This window comes from Poecile atricapillus, chromosome 4 (genome assembly GCF_030490865.1).
Source record: "Poecile atricapillus isolate bPoeAtr1 chromosome 4, bPoeAtr1.hap1, whole genome shotgun sequence".
NCBI classification, from domain to species: domain Eukaryota; kingdom Metazoa; phylum Chordata; class Aves; order Passeriformes; family Paridae; genus Poecile; species Poecile atricapillus.
In genome coordinates, this window is record NC_081252.1 from 35,838,957 (window position 1) to 35,848,928 (window position 9,972).

The following is a 9,972-nucleotide window of genomic DNA, read 5'->3' on the forward strand; positions in this document are numbered from 1 at the left end:
TGACCTTGCACAGACAAGCCAGTGGAAGTGTCCAGTGTTGACCAGCGCACATGACCTGGCCAGGACCACTCTGGGATGTGATTTCTAAACTAGGTTGGCAAGACCTTGAAGGCTGTCTGATAATCATCATTTAAGGTCTTTGTAACCCCAGTGGGCCTTAGGGCCTACATAGGCAGCTGGAAAAATTGGCTTGGAAAACAGGAGCCAACTTGGCCCCATAAGGAATAGTTGATAAAGCTGTGAGATGGTGAGGCACTTCAGAATAAACCAGCAGGGCCAAGCTGGGGGAGTCTACAGGCAGGAGGGTTTGCTCCACAGACACACACCCACTTTATGCTTTCTGGCTAAATAGGTTGCAAATAGCCTGTCTAGCCCAAGTCCTGAGGAGGGTAAAGCTTGACAGGCTAAAGCAAGTGTATATTTTAATTCTGTTCATCTTCGCTATTTTTTGACACAGCTTTGTTTTCTTTCAGATTATGTTTTTTTCCCCACTGAGTGAATACTTGCATAGTTTTGTTGATTGAATGAAGGACTGCAGCATCTCAGGAAAGATGTAACTGAACTCTGGTGTGTCAGGTAGGACTGCATGGTTGGTGCTGCATACAGTAGGGTGAAAGATTGGAATGGTATAAACTACTCATGCTTTTTTAACCCCAAAAAAATTTCTTATTTTTTTTCCAGAATACTTGGACATTCCATCTTATCTCCCTCTTGTTTCCGGGAAAGGTATCAGGCCCAAAAAGTACTCTGGAGAAAAGGGAAAAGTTTGATGGTTTGATGACTACTACACAGTGTTTCAGGTAAATTCAGGGAAATGATGGGCACGTAAATTAATGAAGTATTTCTTAAGGGAAATTGCAAGTGGAACAAGTTACCACATTTTTATGGTTCCTACATCCTTAGCCTTTAATGCCAGCTACACTATTTCACCTTATAATTGTGCAAGTAAGTACATCTAGGCCAATTAAGTATTTTCAGTTGCCTTAAAAAGAGTTGCAAATGTCCACTAGAAGATGGAGATACCATATAATTTAACCTAAATCATTTAGGTTTAGGGTTAAGAGATGCTTTTTCAGGGCCATGATTTACCTGTATGGTTTTGAAGAAAAGACATACATGTGCTCATACCATGAAGTATTTTAGGGAACAACTCAAAGCTCTATATTGCTTTGGATATCTTCAGTACTTTTATTTCTCTTTAAAATTTACTAAAACAAAGGTCTGCAAGCACTGCAGAATTGGTCCAGTCCACCGTAGTCCAGTTTTTCTCAAATGCTATCACATCTTCATTCACCTACAAATTCCTTTCTCATTTTCCACAAAATTAGCCTTGGAATCTTCAGGCTTGAGGCTCCCACAAAGTGAAATGCAACTCAATTCCCACATGCACAGATCTTTTAAGATCTAACCACAGTAGTAAAATACTTCCCCTAACTTCAGTATTGGTCTCCAAATTCAAATGAACTGAATAGCTGTAGCATTATTGATGGTTTAAGAAAAAAAAAATAATTAAGAATTTTTTGCTTGAAGGGCCTCTCTTTGCACTTTGAAGATCTGCTGATACGTGTTTTTAATTGATTGTATTTACATTGACCAGGAGTATCAACCCACTATCTGGGTCAGAGATTCACACATAAGGTGAGAGGGACCCTCACCGAGAGTATATTAGTGATGAGTGTGGGTTAAGGATTGCAGGTACTTCAAATAAAACTTCAGAAAGTCTGTTTGAAAATAAACAAAATTTCCATGCAAATACTTGACTTCTGGGGCATTGAGAGTATTTTTGTAACACAAGGGACCAAGGCAGATTGATTAAAGCTGAGTTTTTCTCCTGTACTTCAACTCCTCTGCTCCACAGCAAGGGGAACCTAAGTTCATACCTGAATGCAGTAGTAATGCAAAGGCTTGAGGCAACATTGTTAGCTACTCACATCAACGGAATGAAGTTATACAGCTCACTTCCACCTGAGAGAAGAACTGTTTTAACAGTTCGTGCCTTGCTAACAAGACACAGATGTCGCCATTGGGCAAACAGGGGCAAGATTGTTTTGTTTTCCATCAGGCAGCTCTTCCTGGGGCACAGCTGAGTGCAAGTCAGAGAGGTGTCTCTCTCAGAGGGTTTCAAACAGTGCATTCTTTTTTTTTAGCTAGAGACCATCCTCTGTGGCAGCACTGTGAGAACTCCCTAAAAGCCCAGCAGGGATTAGAGACAGGGAGAGGGTCCTTAGCTTTTTAAAACTATCAGAATTTTATTGGTCTCATTGAAAGACAGCTGAGGACCTTTAATCAGCTGAGGACCTGGGCTGTAAAACAAAGGTACAGTGAAGCAGGAGAATGATCCACCCCAGCTCTTCTCCCACTGAAGAATCTGCTTCCTCATGTGAACGCTGCTTGAGCACAAACAAGAGCATGTGGATGCCAATCTCCACCCTCCAGTTTATTTGCAGGAGGGTACTTGTGAAGAATTTCAAGACTTCCTTATCCCAAAGGCTAAATACACAGGACTGTCTCCATTCCAGCTAGCTTGAGCTGAAGGAAGAGAGATTAAATATGGATAGCAGGACTGTGGTTACTGTGGCAGTGCACAGAGCTCTCATGCCAGTCAGGTGCCAGCATATGTCAGCAGTCTTGTAAGTGTCTAATAAAAAAATCAATAAAATAAAAAAAAATTAAAAATAGTTTCCTCCAACGAAATCTTGGTGAGTTCCTGTGTTTTTCAAAAGTTGCATCTTCCAGAGGGTCATTTATTTGCCACAAAGCGTTAGTCTCAACTACCTCTTTCTGTCCTCAACTACCTCTTTCTGTCCAATTACTTCCCACATCTCAGTTTCTCTTCCTGACCTAGAAAATTATTTACAAGATATACTTGGTTGGCTACAGATCTTCATCTGCAACTTCCCTCTGCTACTTGCTCTGCTAAGCACAGCAACAAAGACAGAGGCTTTTTCTTCTTATTTTAATTTTTTTTTTCTAGAAAGAAAAAGTGAAACAGGCAGAGTGTTCCCATGTTTTTCCACCAGTGGCACAAGAAGGCAATGATGAATGTTCTCAGCACAAATCAGTTGTTACAGGAGTAGGAAGATGGTGTTTATCACAGATAGCTGCTGAATGTTTAAAGAGTATTATGAGTATCTGTTACATAAATGAAACAAATAACAAAATTAACATAAAAACCCTGAGGGAAAGTGATAAGTTATGGCTGTCTTAGATCCAAGAAATACAAGGAATACATTGTGTAAACTTCTACCTCAGAGCTAGTGACTGCTTAAGAGTGCAGTACTGCTTATTTTTGTCTGGTCCTTCATGTCTCTGTTCTTGTGTTACTGGAGGATTTCTTGCTCCAACTGAATTTAATCATTGACTTTATCATTATGCACTTGTACAGAAGCTGAAGGTTACAGTGGAAAAAGGGATGTCTTTGTATTAAGTTCATTACAAAAGGAAAGGAATAGAGAGCCTTAATTTTCACTGCTGACATTAACAGAGATTGTAGAGTCTGCAAAACAAATTTGGCCATGATAGTGTTTTGAACCTGAGGTGTGTAATTTTTTTATGATCTGTTAAGGGTAATCTTTGAATACAGGTTCAGTGAGGAGCTCTGCACTCACAAGGTCAGGCATAATGTCATTAAATTGTCCAGAATGGTCAAAACAATTTCCCTATAAGCTTAGACCACCTTGGTAGCTTAACTCAGTGTCCATCTACCTGGGATATGCTTTCTTTGGATAGAGTAAAATTAGATTTTAAGACTTTTATTCCAGTTACTGGATGGTCTCTTCCTGGAAGAATAGATGGAACGCAAATCGATGGAGTCTGGTATCACTAATTTGTAAGTAACAAAAATACCGACTTTTATAGAATTCACTGAACTTAAAGCTGATTCTATCCATTTAAATTGGTACCTAGTACTTGTCACATTATGATATAGGTGTGAATGTGCTCTGCCAGGATATGTATGCACAGCAGAGAAACATTCACTTAAGTACACACCCACACATCCCCATATGCTTTGAACAGATCTAAATGGTGACTGAAGGATGAAGAAGGCTGAGCCACATAAACATTATCCACAACGACTATTAATTTCAAGGCAAGGCAATAATTTATAAAGGTTGTTAGGAAGCAATGTAAATGCAAATGCTCCTCTAATAAGTGCCAGGAGTATTATGTTGGAACATGTTTGTGATTCACCATAGTGTGTTAAGCAGGGAAGAGCGTGTATGATTCCTGTGGAAGATGGTGACAAGAGTAAAGAGGTGAAAACTGACAGGAATGTGGCGTTCGGGGAAGCAGTCCAAGGAAGAGCTCTAGCAAGGGCTGACTTAGCAGTGCAGTAAGCAGTGCTTGGTGCTGGAGCGAGGACAGGCAATATCTGGAATAATTAATCAATAATTCATTATGGAAAAATGCTACCAGCTGTAAACTTAATTTGTAGAATAATGCCCTCCAGTAATGCCAAAAGTTATAAATATATTCATATTTTTTGAAACAGCTAGTACAAGCTGAAGCCAAATGCTTCAATCATATATAATATATAATAAAGTTGACTTAAAAAAAAAAGAAAATGTTTCTGATGGCAGACAGTGAAAATTAGGCAATTAGTATAGAATCCCAGTACTGAAAATAGCACATTTAAAGTGAAAGGTCTTAATAACAATGTTAACAACATTTTTTTTCTCACATAAATATTTTATATCTTGGTGCAGGAATAAAGTTCCTATCTCCTTTGTGTTTCATTTTCCTAGCAGAGCTTTACATATTTTATTTATCATTCTGCATGATCTATTAGATAACTTTATCATCTAGTATTTTATGAGAAGCAGTATTGTTGGATATTAATAATCATCCAGCTATCATTAATATGTATGAATCAAATTATTTTAAAGACTTGGCCAGATTTGAATAAATAGTAATCCTGTCTATATTTAGACAGTTTCTACTTTTGATACTTTGGCACAATCATGTAATAATTGGGTTGTAGAAACTTCAAAAGATTATTTTAAATAATGAAATTACAGTTATTTCAGAAAGAGTAAGCTTGTATTTTCTTTTAGGAAATATCTTGGTTTAAAAGAAAAACACTGAAATGTAAACTTTGACTTTAATTTGTTCAGTAATTTAAAGTTCAAAGACAATGAGTGAGAATGAAATGTTTTTTTTCTTTTTTGGGGTGTCTTTTACTGAAATTTTATTATTAGAAATTGTATTATGAGAAATATATGTTACATCAAATATACAGGTCATGGAACTGTTACGATGTACAGTTGAAATAATTGAAATTGTTCCTATGTATGTCCTGCCTCTATTAGTTCGTGGGTGACTATTTGTAAAGGAGTGGAGAGCATTTTTTAACCTATACATTATTCAGAAAGTGTCATCTATCTAAAACAACACTGGCTTTAGTATCTCTGATACCTTTGCCACGTGTAGCAGGTGCAATTTGAGACCCCCACAGAGCACCTCTCCATGCTGGCAGCCTGTCCTAGAGCACAGCAGGACCGAAGCACTGACTTGTTGCTGGGTGCTTTGTACCGTCCCACTGAACCAACCTCTTTCACCACAAGCCCTGATAATGACAAAAGATGCTATTTCACTGTTTCTCTCTGAGGTCCATTTTCTGTTTAAAGAAAACCCTCAAAATGCTACTGTTACTAGAAATAGCACTTTGTTGTGCTTCCCTGTGTCTCAGAATACTTTACCTAAGAAGTTTAGTGCTACTTTTGTGTCTCTTTTCACAGAAGGAGAAGCTGGGGCAGATGTTGACATGAGATCTGGAGCACACCTTCCCAGTGGGGGTACCAGGATAGAAGACCTCCCATCATCACTTTTACTCCTGAGGGACGAGGGGCAGACTTGTATCGTGGTCACAAGTGCAGAGGAAGTTTGTGTAGATGTTCCTGAACTTCAGAAATACACGCTCGACCTTCAAGAGTTTCTGCTAATTTGTTCAGTGTTCACACAGTGTGTAGCACAGGCCTCCTGCTATGCCTCGTGAGTGCTGCTGCAGTACAGCCACCTTTCCTTTTGTTTGGGCACCTTTATCAGTACAGCTGAAGGGAACACTGTGTGGACTGTGAATTCCTCTCCAAGATCATGTAAATTCTTGGACAGTACATGCTGTTGCTCCTATTACTAATCTAACTAGCTAAAGCTGGTTTGCATACATCTGCAGCTACAGCAGAAGTTTAATGATAAATATTACCAAATGTAGCCATGCAAATAGTGGCAAATATTGAATAAATGCATGAAATGCATTTAGTAAGTAAAAAAACTTCTGTTTTTCCATCAAGAAAAAAACAAAGGATGATTTTTCCTTTATTGCACAGGCCAGGTTCTCTTTTGTAACCTTTAGAATTTCATACATCTTATGAGTATAAAGGGGTCATAAAACCTATGGTAAACATTCGAGGATTATTTTACTATGGTCTGTATTAAGCTACTGATACCCTTCTATCCTACCCTCTGGATCAGGGGTGCAGAGTGGTTGCTCCATATTGTGCCCATACATAAGTGATTACTGGTTGGCAAATAGCCACAATAACAGAGGATCTTATGTAAAAAAATAATAGACAAAACCACCCATACAGACGAACAAACAAACTCACATGCTCTTCACCACAGTGTAAAAGGTCCTAAAAGCTGGAATTGCAAATGGTAGCAATCCCAGCCATGTATAAATCCCAAAAAGTGAGAGACATTCTTGGAAATGGTGCCACCCCTAAAGAGAGAGCATAGAGGCTAATCTTATTTGAAGGATAAGATCATCTCCCCTTGGTAGTGGCCTTACTTGTACATAAAATAATTCATCTTTGACTTAAAATCTGACAAAATTGGCTTCTGCCCAGTCCAAAGGGGACAACTGCTGCTCTCGAGGTCAGCTCTGGAGGGGTTCACCAGGCCAGTACCTCTGTTCCCCTATAACTGTCTACGTCCATGAATGGAACGATCTTTTTATGGCTCCAAGAAGGTGCCAGGAGAGAGGGAGAGGGGCAATTCTGAGGGCTGGAGTTTGGCTGCATGAGTCTGCTTCAGCTGCCATGCCATCTCCAGGAGAGAGATGAAAATAAGTACCTACCCAAAGAAATGGGAGAAAAGAGCATCCCTGGGCTTATAACCAAACAGAATGTATATAATTTACTACACTCCCTCAAAGTGGCAATGTTTTATTTCTTACCAGGACAGACTGGTGCATCCCAAGCAAACCAAGTGTTTAACTGTGGGTGACTAACTACATGTGTAATGAAGTAAAAGACATGTGGCTAAGCCAAGTGCAAGTTTTTCAAAGTGTGAGCATGTTCTAAAAAATGAGATTTAGCAAATGAACAAAATGCTCCCAGAACTGCTGAATTTGTTTTCTTAGCATTTTAGTTTAGCATTTTAGTTTGACCTGACCATTTCAAATAACCACTCAAAAGAAATGGACATATTCAGGAGGGCAGATACCCTGTATTTCTAAGGCAAAATACTTCTATAAAATAACACAGTGATTGCTTATAGCTATCCAAAAAGATATTGCGCTGAGCTGTCATATTTTGTGTTGCAGCCTTTTCATAATGTTGAAATATCAACACTATATGTACTGCATGTGTATAGTTAACTCTTGGTTTCCTGGTATAAGATGGGTAGGAAACCTGTATAATGTATTAACATGACCATAAAAACACCCCCCCCCCGCCCCCCAAATCCATAATAAATAAGGGTAAGAATAGATAATACAGCCTGAAGAGTAACCAATAAGCCAAATGAATGGCATGTCCAGAAATATATGTGTATTTAAAATTATACTGATTTTTTTGGTTGAAGCTGGAAAACAGGAAGACAATGAGACTAAGAGAAAATGTAAGTTGCATAAACATTCGACACTGTAAACTATATTTTGTTGAATACTTGTAGTGAAAAACAGGGGTTTCTGGAGATAATTGGATGCTTTCTCTAATAATAACTGTCCTTACTCTAAATTTTTATGATTATTTACCAATTTATTGTTCATTTTTTTCCTATTCAGAAACAACTAGACTAATTTCAGCAAGAGAAAAAGCCTAGCATAAAGGACAGGCTAGTAACCATCATGGAGGATATGAATAATTTGCATTATACAAATATGTTGCTTACAGACACTAAAAAAGGTGTTAACACAACACATCCTGAAATACTATTGAGAAATTATTGAGTATATTTGTACATATGTACATTCTATGTACAATTCTCTTGTCATTCATTCATTCATTCATTCCCATTTATAGCAGTTCATGTAGTGTGTGATAGGCCTTTGACACAGATCTATAACCATCAAGATTTGTGACACTGAGCAGAATACAATGAGAGCCCCCCAGATCCCATCATCTGAAGCAAAATATCCCTGTGAATCACAGGTATTGTGTTACCAGACAGCACAGCAAAAAATTAACCAGAGCAAAACACTCGACTTGATGCTGTTACAGCTAATAGGACTGAAATGAAAGATAATTGCATATTAAAATAGAGTGGGTAGCTCTGTTTTGATATAGAGATATAAAGATGTCAGGCAAGCTAGGCTGCAGCAGCAGGCAATGGGTGCCCTGAAGTGATTGAGGAGTGAAGCCCAAGAGAGCATTCCTCACATTCCTGTGGCACTCCTCCTATACATATGCCCCACAAAAAAAGGGAATTCCAGCACTCCGGATTGGTGAGCTGAGCTTCAGAAAAGCTGGCACATTTCTATAGCTGCAGGCTTGATTAATTTGAAGGAATTATTATCATCTCTGGATGATGAACACGAGGCATATTTAAACTGTTATTTTTTAGGGCAAAGGACGTGACATTTCCAATCTGTTACAAAAAAAAAAAAAAAAGAAAAAGAGAAAAAAGAATCTCCCATCAGGACTTCCAGTAAGCACCAATAAGCAAGATGTAGAGAATGTGGAGCACTCCCTAGTATTTTCCCAAGATCTGCCCAGAATAATTGGTATAACTGCAAAAATATTTTGCTGACACATATGAGTGGGATTAGCCCAAAGAGCTATCTTTGTTAATGAGCCATATCTAGAAATTCAGTAGGTTTAGTAGATTACTATCTGAAGACACAGCATTTTTGAGAGCCACTTATGTCTAAAAGTGTAACATTTTTTCTCCTGGGACTAGCAGTGTATGTTCGGTAAGGAAATGATGGTTATCCCTGGGAATTTTCACAAATAAAAAAATCAAATAAAGATGACAGTACCGTACTTGGAATTGAAATGTGACTGCTAGTGACTGGGAATTAAACAGATTTATTAGTGTTGACATTATTTACATTGCGTGATCCGTATCAGCCAAGGGTACACATCACTTGTGAAAGCAAATACATTAATAGTATTACCCCGCCGTTAATGGCACGTTAATAATACTTCCATGATTCGCGTTTGTCAGGCTGCTGCTGAGACGTGCTCGGTGTCGTGGTAAACAAAGAAAATCAGCCATGTTGCGAGACCCTTTATTCTTTAAAAACTTAAGTTCACGTGAGAAGAATGCGGCGCTAGATAACCCCCAGAAGAGTGATAAATTAACGATTTCACACCCTTCCCTTCCTCGTTTTTTACCCCCTATACCAATGACAGAGGGGACAGCCGGCTGATACGGATTACTTTTGAGGAGTGTGACAACAGGTGGCCTCCCCGAAGTCACTAGATAGGGCAGATCAAGTCTTTATTTCTATTTTTTTTTGGCGTCCGGCTTGCCCATCAGCGGTATCCACGCACAGGGTGCACCACCGCCGAAGCTGCGCTGATGCGCGTCCCTCGGGACCATGGCGGCAGCAGCTCAGAACTCTTTTTTTGTGGTGAAACCCGGCAAGGATGCCTTCCCCGGGGGAGGTTACTGAGGCAGCCGGAGGGGACCCCGGCGGTCGCGACCCCCGGCGACCCGCCCCCCCTTCCCTCCTCCGGCCCGCCCCGGCCCGCCCCCCGCCGCTCCGCCTCCCCGAGCCGGCAACTTCCCCGTCGCCGAGGCGGGCGC

The 9,972-nt window shown here is 39.6% G+C and overlaps 1 long non-coding RNA gene across 1 annotated transcript; it reads left to right on the forward strand.

The window, feature by feature from the left end:
* The first annotated feature begins 489 nt into the window (after positions 1–489).
* Positions 490–6,100, forward strand: LOC131579136 (uncharacterized). The gene is made up of 3 exons (XR_009277636.1): positions 490–576; positions 682–800; positions 5,739–6,100. It is a non-coding gene; the product is annotated as an uncharacterized LOC131579136 (long non-coding RNA).
* Positions 6,101–9,972: the final 3,872 nt, after the last annotated feature.